A 15,112-nucleotide genomic window follows, 5' to 3' on the forward strand; every position below is an offset into this window, starting at 1 on the left:
TGAGGATTTAAATATGTTCAATTTTTTTTCCTTCCAATTCTTATTTAATGCAGTTCATTTATTCACCTCTCTTCTCTACACTGTAAGCTTGGCAACTCCCTTCTAGGAGTCTTGTGTTTTTCTATTAAATTTGGGGAGTGAAGAAGGCATTACTTTGGAGTAGAGAGGTCATTGTTAATCCGTGGCCTAGAACACTGTGTTTTCCCATCTTCTTGTTCTTTACTCCCCACATCATTGCTTCTCAGTACCATATTTCTAATCTCTTGCACCCCTTTTCATATACAAACCACTTTCTTTCTATTAGATCACCTAGACTTGTTTTGCATTAGAATTATCAGTCCTGCTTGATAATGTGCAGAGGGCTGGATCCCTACCCACATCCCAGCAAGTTTTTGATAGATTAATTTGGGGAGCAGAAAAACCCAAATTTACAACCAGGTACCTGCCACTGCTGTTATTGTTGTTATTGTTGATGGTGGTGATAATGGTCACTAGAGATGCTGATTTTCACAATGTTTGTGAACATGAGAAGCTGATCAGTAGCTGGCCTGCTTACCTGCAGCTACTGTTTTTGATGCCCCCATTGGCTACAGGGTTTACCTTTACTTAGATAGTACCCCAAAGTCAATCACTAGGCTATCAGCTCTAGTGATTCTGGTTAGTTCTTTACTTTCCTGAGTTGATAACTGTGTGAGCTATAATCTGGGACAGGTGAGGTAAGATAAGAAGTGCAAGAAGAAAGCTTTCCCAGATGTGATGATTTTGGACCATCATCCATGCGTAACTGACTTGGACCTAGAAAGCTTTCCCAGATGTGATTTTAAACCATCATCCGTGCTTACCTGACTTACACCTAGTCTACTCCTGTTTCCTCTGTGCTTTTGACAGTTTTGTTCTATGGAGTCAATCATTCTCTCCCGTTTGTGCAGATGCTGCAGGCACAGGGGCACTGCCAGAATTCCCTGGGGATTTGGCATCATGCCGTGCACCCTAAAAGAATTTTTAGCTTCAGAGTTTACTATTAGAGTTCACTTTAGTGTTTCAACGTGTTGCATTGTTTTCTTCTTGCCTGTCACTGCACCTTACTGCTTGAAAATTTGATGCATGCAAGGCAGAACAATTGCAGAATATGACACCATTTCTCACATAAATTACAATTAACTCAGTTCTTTCTTCCTCTTGGACATTTGACTTGCTTGTCGTTGTTCCAACATTATTTGTAACACTAAACACATTGCTTTCACTGACTGCTGTGAAAATACTATTAGTGACTTCTTTCCTGATTGTCCTTTCTCTATTTAAAAAATTTCCCCTAGTATTTGAAAGAGTTAAAGTGGCTTCCAGAAGTGCTTGATGTTCTGGGAGAAGCAAGCTCCTGGTGTCTGATTCATTTTCTGCGTGGGAGGTGTGCAGCTCTAACCTTGTCACTGACAGGCAAGTTCAGACTCTTCTCATGCCGCAGAGAAGTCTGTCCTTGCAGCTTTCGGGGGCTGAAGCATAGCCGTCAGACTATATATGCTCTTCCATCAACACGCTGGAGCTTGTTGGCACCATTTCTGCCTTGCATTGGGCAACTTGCAGTTTCCTTTCTTCACCCAGACTGTCTTAAAAAATGGCAGGTTTTATTTAGATGGCACATGTGCTGCAGATCCATCTTGTCTAGGTTTGACTGTGATTGCTATGTTGTCCAGGGCAACAGAAACAATGCTGTAAAGGAAAACGTTGTCTTTTTACCTGACCAAAGTGAAAGTACAGTTACGGTGATTTTAGTTTTTAGATACATTGAGTGCGATTTGATAAGCAGCATCTGAAATAGGTTAATGAGTCATCATGGGGAGGAAGGAGGGAAGGTTTGATCTTAAAGGAGGATGCTGGCTGATGAAGAATGGCAGCTTTTCCTGTAGGTCAGGCGTCCACCATGCTGGAGGAATCACATTCATTACATTTTGCCTCTCTGTTCCTGTTTGTCTTTGCGCACTGTGTGGTTTCAGATTTTACTTTTTCAGTTTCATGTTCAGCTGTCCTTTCCAACTGTTCACTCCTCCAAGTGACAGATTTTGGGACAAATAGAAATTGTAGAGACAAGAGCCCTAAGTGGACTACCTCACAGGATTTCATAATTATGTAAGGGCTGGTTCTTACAAACCATCTGTATGAGTGAAAACAATTAACATGACAAAAAAGGATATTAGCATTCATTTAAGCCACTCTCCCACCCACGAGCAAAACTCATCTATGATGTGCAAATGGGGATAATTTCTGCTTTAATTCTGCCCCTAGATGGAAGACATTTACCTCATCAGAGAGCTCATTTATTCTTAGAGACTTATAATGAAATATTTTATTGGATGTGCTTGTGGACATCTGAAATCCTGGCACTAAGGAAGAAGTATCATTAATTCAAGACCAGACTGGGTTATATACAAGATTCTGTCTTCGGAAGAGTCTCTTTTCATCTTTTCTTGAATTCATTGGCTTCTTTAGAAATCAAAGTCTGCTATTATTTGAGATCTCTTTGTGTTATAATTAGAGACACGTACATTCTCAAAGTCTTATTCTAGAGCTCCGTTGATGGGCTATTGGTGCCTTCGTTTATGAGAATTATATTTAGATGGGTCATTTTATTAGATTCTGTCACAGGCTATGTGTCTTTAATACAAATACAGTTTGTAAAAATAGACAAAAGCTTATAATTTACACAATTTGCTGAATTCATGATTGCAGCATGAATGTTATGAATGACATTGAGGGAAAATAAATGAGAAAGACATTCCAATATGTCATCCACAGACAAAAGGCAGCCATGGGTTTGCAATACCTTCTGTATACTCGACTGACTGACCACACCTAACTCATCTCCACCCGCTAGGCATCCTCTGTAATTTGAAAGATTATTTGACATGTCTTTCTACTTTTGAACTTAAAAAAAATCTTTTCTAGTTCTAACTCTATACAAAAATTGTTTAATACTTTTGACCATTTTTAGCGAACACAATTTATCTTTCTAAAAGAAAACAACTACTTAGTATTTAATGTTAATTCTTTTTCAAGTTATCTGGTATCAAAGTAGACACAGACGTAAAGACTTATATGACTACAAAGATGGCTCGATGGGTAAAAGTGATTGTTGAACATGAGTGATGGACCCGGGTTCAACTCCCCAGAACTCATGTAAAACTGGACCTATAAAGTAAGCACCCATAATATTAGTACTATTTCTAGGGGAGACAAAGGCGGGAAGTGTCTGGAAACTAATGGTGTATGAAGCAGAGAAATAGCAAAGAGACCCTATTTGAAGCAAGATGGAAAGCAAAGAACTAACAATGTCTGAGTGTGTCCAATGATCTTGACATACTTACTACTGCATTGTGAGTACCTGTATTCACAACCTTGGAGGCATGAGGGGATACACACACACACACACACACACACACACACACACACACACACACACACACTTTGTGTTTGTGTTTGGTCTTTTTATACAAACTTTGAATTTTCAGTGATCAAATTTGCATATAAAATGCACAAGCACACAACATATATACATGCATGTTTCCTGCAGTGGACGGCATACTTACACATTTTTTTTTTTGCATTTGTGAATGTGAAGTGTATATCCATGAAGAATATATTTTTCAGTTTTGCCCATTTGTGGGATACATCCATAAGGATGGGGGTAGTGTGACTGCTCATTTATGCTTACAATGTAATGCCTGTATATCCTGCAGTTTATTCAATTCACTGATGACACAAAATCAGATTCTTTCTAGTTTTGGATTTCTTTTGTTTCATCTATTACAAACAATGCTGCTAGGAATATTTTTTCTCTTGTCAAACGGTGTGCACTTCCAAGAGCTCTCTTCCGTGTGAGTCCAAACCTGAAGGTGCTGCATTGTAAGGTATGTGAGTTTTTGACAGTCGTGAGTTAAGTCCAAATCCTGAAATAGATTATAACACACAGATGCTCCCCTCACTCTCTACCCAAGCACATAGTTGATTTGCTCAGATTGTCTCACATTTTATATGGTCCTGTACTTCATGGTGCTTTTAATTTATATAGTCAATTACTAAACATCAAAACATTTCTATTTTCTGACCATTTTCCCCTTCCTCCTCCTCTTCTCTTTGAGGCAGAGTTCCAAGTAGCCCAGGATTGCTACCAGTAGAACCAGTTCTTGAACACCTGTTTCTTTTGCTTCTGGGCTCTGACAACTGGGATTACAGACTTTCATCACTATGCTGTAGGAAATGGCAATGTATTATAAATTATTACATATGTATGAGGTTTTCAGACATTTGAAAATTTTCTTCTCTTAAATTTTATTTTATTTATCATCATTGTGTATGTGTGTGTGATGTATGTGTGGTGATGTGCCTATGCCACCGTGAATATGTTGGGACAGAGGACAACTCTGAGGCAACAGTTCCTTCCTTCCAATTTTAGTGAATCCTGGGGATCAAAGTTGGGTTTCCAAGCTTGTGTGTAAAGTGGTCTTACCCATTGAGTGAGCTCTCCAGCCTGGGCTCAGGCTGTCTTCTATGTTTCTGTTGTCCCAGAGAATGGTATTTTAAATGATCAGAATAGCTTGTCTGAAGTTTTCAGAACATTTAGACATTCCTAAGTCAAGTACACACTGCATGCAGCCATACTGAAATCCAGAACACTGGGCAATGATTAATTTTACCCTTTCTATTAAGGTGACAATAAATACTCTTCCCTTAGGACAGTAAGTGGGGCCTTTTAGTTTCATGGAAGCATCAGTGGCAAAGTTGGATACGGTCTTATTATTTGTTGTCATGTCAAAGGAAATTTTGACTAACGCAGCATGACATATATTTTCTCCTCAACTTTATTCACAGAGTTTAATATTTCAGTTTTTACAATGAGTCTGTGATTCGTTTTGATTCTTTTGGTGTAAGATCTAAGGAATGGGAGCAAGCTCATTCTTGTGACAGTTATTCAAGAACCATTTGTTGAAAAGATGGTTCCTCACTAATTTACCTGACATTCTTGTTGAAATAAGTAGATTTTAAATATAAGTGTTTATTTCTTCATTTTCTCTTTCATGAATTACAAGTTTTACAACTTTACAAGCTTGACAAACTTTGCTACAAGTTTAGAAACAGCAGTTGTTGTAGACCCACTAATTTCTTAGTTTCTCTCCTCTTCCTTCTCGTGAGCGTGGGGAGTAGATATGGGAGATCAGACTCAGTCATTTGCCATGCCAGGCAATGTTCTATCATTGAATTATATCACTAATCTTATATAGATATCCCTTTCATGTTAATGGTAGTACTTGTTTTAGGATTCTCACAGAGATATTAGTGAGGATTTTAACAGGGATTACACTGAATCCATAGAACAATTTGGAGATTTTTGTCCTCTTATAATATTAAACTTATGATTAGTAATTATGAGTTTCTTTCCACTTATTTAATTCTTCAATTTATCTCAACACTGTGTTATAACTTTTAGGGTATAAATTTGTACTTTTGTTAAATCTTTTCACAATTGTTTCATTTTGTTGCATATTTATTATGAATGGAAGTACTTAGTTTTCTTTCTCTTCCTTTCTCTCTCTCTCTTTCTTTCTTTCTTTCTTTCTTTCTTTCTTTCTTTCTTTCTTTCCTCCTCCTCCTCCTCCTTCTTCTTCTTCTCTTTCTTTCTTTTTTCTTTCTTCTTCTTTCCTTTAAAGACAGTCTCTCAATATCACGTAGGCTGTACTTGATAAAGCTCTGTACTCTTACTCTCCTGATAGTCCTATCTCCTTTCAAGTACCAAGAATAAAGATGTAAGTTCCTGTGGTGGCTATAAATAGAATATTTTACTAACTTCATTTTTGTATTTTTTAAATTTTTTTAATTTTTAGTTTATGTAAATATTATTGATTCTCAGAAGCAAGGTCTCAACATTATAGATCAGGCTGGCCTCAGTCTCTTAGTCATCTTGCCTCAGTTTCCCTAGTATTGGGATTATAGGTGTGTATCACCATGTCTGGTTCTGTGATACTTTTCTAACTTAACTTCTATTTTCTGTCTGTCCTGCTGTCTTTCTGTTGTCTGCATCATTTCTGAGTCTGCCTTCCCTACCCAAGGAAGCACGCTGAGTCAGATCACTTGTGAGCCCTGCCTATGCCAATTTTGCAGAGCTAATGTGGGGGCCTAGGTTAAGTGCTGTATTCAAAAGGCATTGGTGAGCCTTATGGGTGAAACAAGGCCCAGGGAGCCAGAAGGCTGAGCAGACGTACACTCTAGGAGTTCAGCTTACTGGTGAGTTCAAAGGTGGGTTATTAGAGTCTCATTTCATTGAAGGGGTGTAATTTTATCCATTTGATAATGAAGCCCCTAGGATTTCATGAGCTTTAGATCAGGAAGCATCAGCCTTGGGGAATTATCATCGCCCATGTCTTCAGGAGGAGCAGCTGTGTCTCATTCCCTCCTGTTAGCCTGCTGGGAAACTTCTCCAAAAGTTTGTAAAGGAGGGAAGAGGTCCTGAGAGAAAGAAAGAATCAGACATCACCATCAGTGTGAGAGCTCTTGTGCAGGGGCCAGGTCTGCTCGACATTCACTCAGGCAAGATGAGCAATTCCCCACAATTATTTGGTTCGAAAGTAATCGTGAGAAACTATAGCGTAGCTCCATGGATTCGTACCTAGATGTATAGAGTACTACAGTGTTTTTGTTCACCATATAGATGAGAAAATATGACTGCATGATCCATGGTCACCTGATTATACAGCTGTTGGCAGAAATTAGCAGAAAAGGCAGTATTTGTGTGTACCTTTTTAATTTTCTTAAAAAGGAGAAATTAGATTAAATCTGATGAGTTTTCTACCTTTTCTGGGCATGCTGAAGTACAATTTTTCTAAAGTAAATGAGACACCATTGTGCTTAGAAAACTTTCTTTCATTACTGTGAGCTACTATTTTATCTATGGCTTCTTTACTGTCCTAATGGAGGGACTTATTTGGGGAAATTTTTGAAGATGCCTTAAATCTCTTTTTCTTTCTTATAGTTTGATAAGATAATTTTCTTAGACAAATTGTGGTGGGGGAGGAAGGTAGAGAGATGGGGAAAGGAAGGAGAGCTATTGATCTACGCTAGGCTGTAGGTCTGTCTTCTCTAGATATTTTATGGTAGGTCTTATCCCTCATGCCTCAGTCAGCTCAGAAGGGAGAAAAATAAAAAGAGCCCCCAATTCTCCTGCCTAGTAAACGGTGTGCTGCTCTGAGCGTTTGCCAGGCTGTGGTGCTGCCGGTTCAATTTTTGGCCTCTTCATTGCTTCTCTCTCTACAAAATTATTTTCTCTTCTTTGGTTTGTATCTCTCTTTACTTTCAGCTTTTCCCATTTTAGTCCAAGACACAAAGACCTTCCACTTGCTGCCCTGGTTCTGTTCTATCCTTCCGTGAGGATGGTGTAATGCATTCGCCCAATCAGTCTGGTTTACTCGACAACCAGGGTTATTTAGTAGCCAGTTAAAGTGCCGTCTAGTCAGTCACATTTTATAACTTGGGGGACAGAATTCCAGGTACGGCCTTGCACATAATAGGCAAGAACTGAGCTGTGTGCCCAGTGCCCTTTGTTACTTTTAGTTCAAAGTCAGGGCTTCGCCTGTCTGGCCAGGACTGACTGATATCGCTCTACCTGAGGCTTCAGGGGAGCTGGATTCACAGGTGTGTATCATCAACCCTGTCCACAGAGCTTCAGATTATGAACGTCTGTTTAATTACTAAGTTTTCTCTATGCCAGTCATTCAAAGGTATTATTTTTAAATCGTGCAAATGAAGGAGCTTCAGTAGAATGTCTGTTAAGCAAGTGTTATAGATCTTTTGTGGGGGATTTACCAGTGTCTTTTACATATCCTTGTGATATATTCTATTTGGAAGATATAGTCATATTATTTTGTATTCCACTGGTTTTTCCCCCAAGTGATCCTCATCTTTCTAAGTCCATATAATTATACTTTTCTAAACTTGATTTCCTTTGTATATGCATGCACATCACATAAACAATCTTAATCTTAGATTGTGTAGGTTAGTTTCACTGTATGTACTCCTGACTTTCCTTCATTAGAGAGATAGGTTTGGAAGGGACCCCTTATTCATGTAGGTTTGACTGCTGATGGGAATGATTTCCAAAGAAATAGACTTACGAACAAGGTTGCTAAGTAAAGAACAGGAAACTAAATGTTTTTATAAGCCAGAGAATCAGAGTATCCCCTCCATCTTTATTGTTCTCTTTGGCCTTATTTTCAGTCTTTGTGGGTGAGTTCTAATAGATAGTTTGAATCTTTTCTCAGGAAACACCATTAGCTTCACTCAGAAAGAAGCAGCACTCTCCAGCCTCATGGAGAGAAACCATGAAGAAACCCCAAAGGCCAGGCACCTCTACCAGGAGGTCTGCCTGGCAGCTCAGCGACTCGATTTCTTCCTTCAAAAAGGAAATGCCCACAAAGAAGTGTTCAAGCCTCACATCCTGGCTCTCAGAGAGATGGTTCAGCAAGCCTGCATAAAACTCATGTTCCTGCATCCGGTGGTTTATGGGCGGAAGGCTGAAGAACTCTTATGGAGGAAAATCTACTCTGACGTCATCATGTTGCACATGAAGACCAACAAGAAACAAATGGACACTTTCCACCACTGGGGCGGGCCCCTGGAGGCTCACCTGAAGGCCGGTCTCAGGTTCTACGAGCATCTCTTCCTGTTCCTTCAGGGCCACTACGAGCTGAGGTTACAGAGCTACATAGACTGGCCCCACAGTGCCATCCACTTGATTGGCTGTAAGAAAGTGGGACCCACATCAGCGGAAGAGGCTTCCTGGGCCCGCATGGCCTGTCATCGCTGCTTGCTTTACCTGGGAGACTTGTTCCGCTACCAGCATGAGTTTCTGGACCTGGCCACCAAGAACTTGGCTGAGAGATGCTATTATAGAGCCTTGTCAGTGGCCCCACATATGGGAATGCCCTTCAACCAACTCGGCGCGCTCATGGGGAGTAAGTATTATGACCTGGAAGCCACATACTTCTATCAGCGCTGCCTCCACTCTGAAGTGCCTTTTAAAGGAGCGGCTTGGAACCTCAAACGGCTCTATGATCATGCGGGGAAGAGGTATAGCGGTCTGAAGAGGTACCAGGGAAGGAAACTGTCCCACAGCCAGAGGCAGTGTTGGGACAACAAAAGACTTCTGGTTAGCTTCCTCTATCTTCAGAGCCTCTTACAGCCTAAGAGGAAATTCAAAGCTGCAAGGCTGATAGCCCTGTGCCAGCTGGTTCTCGAAGACTTTCGTCTCTGTCTTTCCTATCGGCCACATCAGTCTGTCCAGTGCCATGCTTCCGTAGATGATAAGCCTCTCAAAGGGTATCTTTTTCTCCCAGACTTCCTCATTTTCCACATGGTGGTTCTTTGCCTCATGAATGTGCACAGCCTGAGGAAATCGGGCTCAAAACAATACAAACCAGCTGTTATCTTCACGCTGACTCTTTTCTCTCATCTAGTACAGCATGTGAACACACGGATCCAGGCTGAGCTGCAGAGGCAGAAGCTGACTCTGGAAGATGCTTCTTTGGGTGAAGGATGCTGGGAAAAGGAGCCTGGAAAGCAACATCAAGATTTTCCATCTCCCGGGCTCCAGAACAGCAACTCTCAGAGAAGTCAGGGCTGGTCTGGTATTTTTAGAGAGAGTGAGTCTGGCTTCCCTTCTGCCTGTGACTCAGATGAGACAGAGGAAGAGGAAACCTCATCCTTAAGTTCCCAGGTCCAATCAGACACAAACAGTGAAGCCTCCCACTCAGATGCAACAGATGAAGAAGGAAGTGGCTCCCTGAGTTCAGAAACCATTCAGACGAGTGGAGGTACATCTAAACCCACCACTGCTCATCCTAGAAACAAACTGAAGGCATATGTACCTCCCGACAGTCTCCTCGATCTCTTGAAAACAACTCTATCTTCCAGCTTGTCAGCTCCTTTGAGTCAAAAACTCCAAGGAAAACATGGCTCGCCCTTGGCTTCCGTCTTCAGTCATAACGTTCTGACACCTCAGTCTGAGCCAAGCCCTGCTGTCAGCAGTTCCTTGTGCACCGAGAGCGAGATGAACATCTTTCCGGACACAGAGTTCTGTGGGGGTTCCTCTTGGGAACAGAAGCCCTCCGTTGCCCAGAAAAACAATCTCCAGACCACCCAATGGAAATTGGACATTCTTTCTGCAGAGGGACTGCTGCCTACCATCAAGGTGATCCTGAGCTGGCTGCGCAGCAACCACAGCCTCCTCTCGTCACACCGGAGGAGTGTACTCAGCTTATGGGACCACCTCTGTGTGCTGCTGAACCTGTTGCCCTCGGTGGGAGACCTGCAGCATCCAGGCCTTGGTCTGTCTCGCCGTCTCCAGGACTTACTGCGGAGCTGTCAAGGGCCACACACTCCCAAGTACCTTCAGCTCCCCGAAGACATTGCCCTGTTCCAGCAGGTTCCTCCTCAAGTGTCCCAGAAGAGAGCGGACGTAGGGCAGGATCTGCCTTCACTCACCAACCGGGAGGAAGTTATCGTGCGCATCTGTTTCTTCAGAAGTTTTGGCCACTTTGCAACCAGACTCCCAGGACAGTTCTTGAGCTTCGATTCGAAACTGGGCGTCTTTGTGAGCAGTACCCGTGAAAGGTCAGAAAACCCACTTCAGCAGCTCCCGAGAACAGCTGCACGAATTAGGTTTTCCAAAGACATAGTCCAACTTTGGCTTCAGCGTGAAGTGGCATTGCTCGAGAAGACTCTCCGGGGTCCCCAGACTCGGTCAGTATTGACCCCTTACCTGTTTCCTGACCCCAGGGCCCTCTGTGAGCACCTCTCCATCATACAGAAACTGGCCACTAGTGCTAAGTTTTTTCTTATCATACCCAAGGTTGTGGTTGACACACTGTACATCCTAAGATGGGAAGACCGCAGAGCCCTGGCAGCCGTCACTTTCCTGGAAGACGAGTTAAAGAGAAGGAACCAGTACATTCTCTGCCAGTCCTTTGTGTCCAAGAGGTTGGTTAGGCCCAGAATGACTAGAGCAGACTCTGATGCCTGGGATCTCTACAATATTCTTGAGTTCTGTAAAAGTCTGCTGGATTCCTCCAGGCCAGGGGTATTGGATCCCAGCAGCATGGTGACTATCGTTACTGGTGTCTGTTTGGACCACCCTAGGAATTTCTCATACCCGTTGCAGTTGGTGCTGGGGATGGCAGCTGAAGCTGGCGTGGAGATCAAGAACATCCTGAACTTCCACAAAGAGTGGAAAGTGATCAGTTGACAAATCAACATCTTCTTGTTCTTTGTCCTCCAGTGCTCAATGTTCAAATTCAGCGTGTCCTTTTGTCATGGGCACCTAACGCTGAGGTAGGCAGTGTGCTCATGAGTATTTGTGTCTACCTGCAGGTAGGATTGTAGTGTGGCAGCTTTCAGAGGCCCTCCCGTGTCCTTCTTGGCCATCTTAGCTCCGTAGTATGCTTCCTCTGATACAAAGCCCAAGATTAACTCACTGGTAAATGATCTTAGGATAAAACAGCAGATTCAGACATCACTTCTGTGTCCGTACAGCTTTGTGGACATTCTGTGATTTACTTAGCTCTGTTTTGTGACACACAACTTTTATGTATATTGTTTTATTATGGTGGGGTTAGGTCTGTTGTTGAAGGTATGTCTCTGTCACCTACGAAACTCAATAAATACAAAGCTAAAATTTCATGATGCTAGTAATGCGCTTTATTGATTTTCCTGGTCATGTCTACATAAGCATGACTGAAATAGCTCCCAGGACTGGCAGATTCCATTCTGCTTTGGGTAAGTTGGGAATGCATATCATATGGTACAATATTAGCCTTTTAACCTACATCTACTGAAAAAATTTCAAATGTCATTTTTGTGGAGATGTTCCTTGCTTTTTCCTGGCTCCTTGGTATCTTTTGGGAGCTGTGCTCAATCTACTGCTTCACCTGGAATTCAGGAAGCAACTAGAGTATCCTTTCAGGATCCCACATTACAGAGGAATTCCTTCCCTCTGTCTTATGACCTCCTCATAAACTCCGCCTCCATCCAGTTGCCCCCCTCATGTGCCTAAAGGCCCACCCTTAGCTTCTTCATCACTTCTGAATTCTTAACACATTTTTCTGTAATTCAGTGTCTCAGTCAAACCTTTAGTTAGTTCTTCCACCATCTCAAGTTTCAAACTACTTTCACGTTTTATTTATATCCATTAAAAATTTTTAGCAAAGTAAAAAAAAAAACTCAAATATCATCTCATCTCTCCCAAACCTTACCATTTCTGATACTTTATTTACACTCTCAGGCTTCTCCTGAACACAAACACATAGAGTTTTAATATCTATCATTAATTTTGGATAAGGATGTTTTCTGTGTATGTACATCCTCGTGTGTGAGGGTATGCACTTGTGTGCCATCGCGCATGTGTGGAGGTCAGGGGATAGCCTCTGATGTTGGTCCTTATCTTTGACTTTAAGGTGGGCTCTTTGTTGTTTGCCATAACATACTTCAGGCTATGTGGCCAGTGGGCTCCCAGAGATTCTCCAGTCTCTCTGGCATTTCATGTACTATTGTGTGTGACTTTTGATGGGCTCACAGGATCCAAGATTTGGTACTTATCATTGACATCTAGTGCTTTAACCACCAAAACATCTCTCCAGCCTCAGATAAGCATCTTTTCCAGACTACTTCAAGTTACAAACATTTCAAATCATTGTTTACTTATTTAACTCCTTGAATAGCTGCTTTTTTTTACATTTGCAACTTTTATTTTTATTTATTTATTTTTCCATTAAAAAATTTACATTTCCTCCCCTCCTCCCATTCCCCTCCCGCTCCCCCACTCACTCTCCTCCCGCACCCTCCCTCTGCCCTGTAGGAAGTCCAAGGTCCTCCCCCTATATCCAGGCCTAGGAAGCTTTGCGTCCAAATACACTGGGTCCCAAAAAGTCAGTACATACAGTAGAAACAAGTCCCAGTGCCTTTATCAATAGCTTCTCAGTCAGTCCCCATTGTCAGTCACATTCAGAGGGTCTGGTTTGATCGTATGCTCATTCAGTCCCGGTCCAGCTGGATTTGGTGAGCTCCCATTAGATCAGGCACACTGTCTCAGTAGTTGGACAACCCCTTGTGGTCCAGACTTCCTTGCTCATCTTCTCCCTCCTTCTGCTTTTCAACTGGACCTTGGGAGCTCAGTCTGTTGCTCTGATGAGGGTCTCTGTCTCTATCTCCATCCATCACCAAACAAAGATTCTATGGTGATATTCGAGATAATCATTAGTATGATAGTGGGGCAAGGACGGTTCAGACACCCTCTGCTCTGCTGCCCAAGGACCTAGCTGGAGACATCCCTGTGAAAAGCTGGGAACCCCTCTAGAGCCAAGTCTCTTGCTAACCCTAAAATGACTCCCTTAATGTAGATATCTTCTTCCCGGCTCCTATATCCACCCTTCCTCCATCTCCACCCTCCCACTCCCCCAAGCTCTCTCCAGTCTTTCCTTTCTCCCTTCTCCCTCCCCCTCTCCCCTTACCTCACCCCCACCCCCACCCTCACCCTCATGCTCACAACTTTTGCCTGGCACTCTTGTTTGCTTCCAATTTCCAGGAGGATCTATATATGTTTTGCTTTGTGTTCACCTTGTTATTTGGCTTCTTTAGGCTTGAGAACTATAGGCTTAATGTCCTTTGTTTATGGCTGGAGTCTACTAATGAGTGAGTACATACCATATTCATCTTTTTGGGTCTGGATTATCTCACTCAGGATAGTGTTTTCTATTTCCATCCATTTGCATGCAAAATTCAAACTGCCATTTTTTACCGCTGAGTAAAACTCTAATGTGTATATATTCCACACTTTCTTTATCCATTCTTCCATTGAGGGGCATCTAGGTTGTTTCCAGGTTCTGGCTATTACAAATGCTGCTATGAACATAGTTGAACAAATGCTTTTGTAGTATGATTGGGCATATCTTGGGTATATTCCCAAGAGTGGTATTGCTGGATCCTGAGGTAGATTAATTCTTAATTTCCTGAGAAACCGCCACACTGATTTCCAAAGTGGTTGCACAAGTTTGCATTCCCACCAGCAGTGGATGAGTGTTCTCATTAGTCCACTTCCTCTCTAGCACAGTCTATAGCCCCAGTAGCACAGACAACAAGAGCAACAGTGAATAAATGGGACCTCCTGAAACCGAGAAGCTTCTGTCAAGCAAAGGACATTGTCATTAAGACAAAAAGGCAACCTACTGAATGGGAGAAGATCTTCACCAACCCCACATCAGACAAAGGTCTGATCTCCAAAACATGTAAAGAACTCAAGAAATTGTACGTGAAAATTCTAATTAACCCAATTAAAAAATGGGGTACTGAACTTAACAGAGAATTCTCATCAGATGACGTTCAAATGGCGAAAAGACACTTAAGGTCTTGTTCAACCTCCTTAGTGATCAGGGAAATGCAAATCAAAACAACTTTGAGATACCATCTTACACCTGTCAGAATGGCAAAAATCAATAATAGCTGCTTTCTATCAGTGTTGTTTAAGTGGTTTTCTTTCTGAACCTTTAGTATTAAATTGCTAATTACATGATTATGATTTTTGCTATCTTTTTATTTTCATAATAGATGAGCAGAGTCTTTTCTAAGTCAAATAAATACATATCCTAGGTGTAGTATATGCTTTCAGTACCAGCTCTGGGGAGGCAGAGGCAGGACTTTGTATTGGAAAGCAGCCTAAAATACATATCAAAATGCCATCTCAAAACAAAGACGGATAAAGAAATATTAAATAATTTATATGTACATATGTATATCAAATTTCTGAGTCATTGTTTAGAAAATTGTTTATTTTCAGAGAAAACACATTTTATAAAGTTTTATAACACATAGTTTTCAAGTATATTATGATAATTTTATTACCTATTAAAATGACCATCATATGGGGATACTTAAATAATCTCCTGTTTTTGACATTTGTTTTTAAAGCTTTTTTTAAATTATAAATAATATAAACAAATAATTGCATATATCCCGATCATTAGAATAAATTCCCAGAGGTAGTATTTCAGGCAAGTGGAATTAAACCTATAGTGTTCTATAT

The 15,112-nt window shown here is 41.5% G+C and overlaps 1 pseudogene across 9 annotated transcripts in view; it reads left to right on the forward strand.

Moving 5' to 3' along the window:
* Positions 1–11,718, forward strand: part of LOC125415122 (nonsense-mediated mRNA decay factor SMG5 pseudogene) — a 106,288-nt pseudogene extending 94,570 nt beyond the window's left edge. For 8 of the 9 annotated variants that reach the window (XR_014998067.2, XR_014998068.2, XR_014998061.2 and 5 more), the window contains one exon: positions 8,304–11,718. The product of XR_014998067.2 is annotated as a nonsense-mediated mRNA decay factor SMG5 pseudogene, transcript variant X7 (transcript). Of the gene's footprint in view, positions 1–3,799; positions 3,903–8,303 lie in introns of those variants that run through there. The other variant, XR_014998071.2, reaches the window with a different exon arrangement.
* The last annotated feature ends 3,394 nt before the right edge of the window (positions 11,719–15,112 follow it).

This window comes from Myodes glareolus, chromosome 19 (genome assembly GCF_982192425.1).
Source record: "Myodes glareolus chromosome 19, mMyoGla1.1, whole genome shotgun sequence".
Taxonomy (NCBI): domain Eukaryota; kingdom Metazoa; phylum Chordata; class Mammalia; order Rodentia; family Cricetidae; genus Myodes; species Myodes glareolus.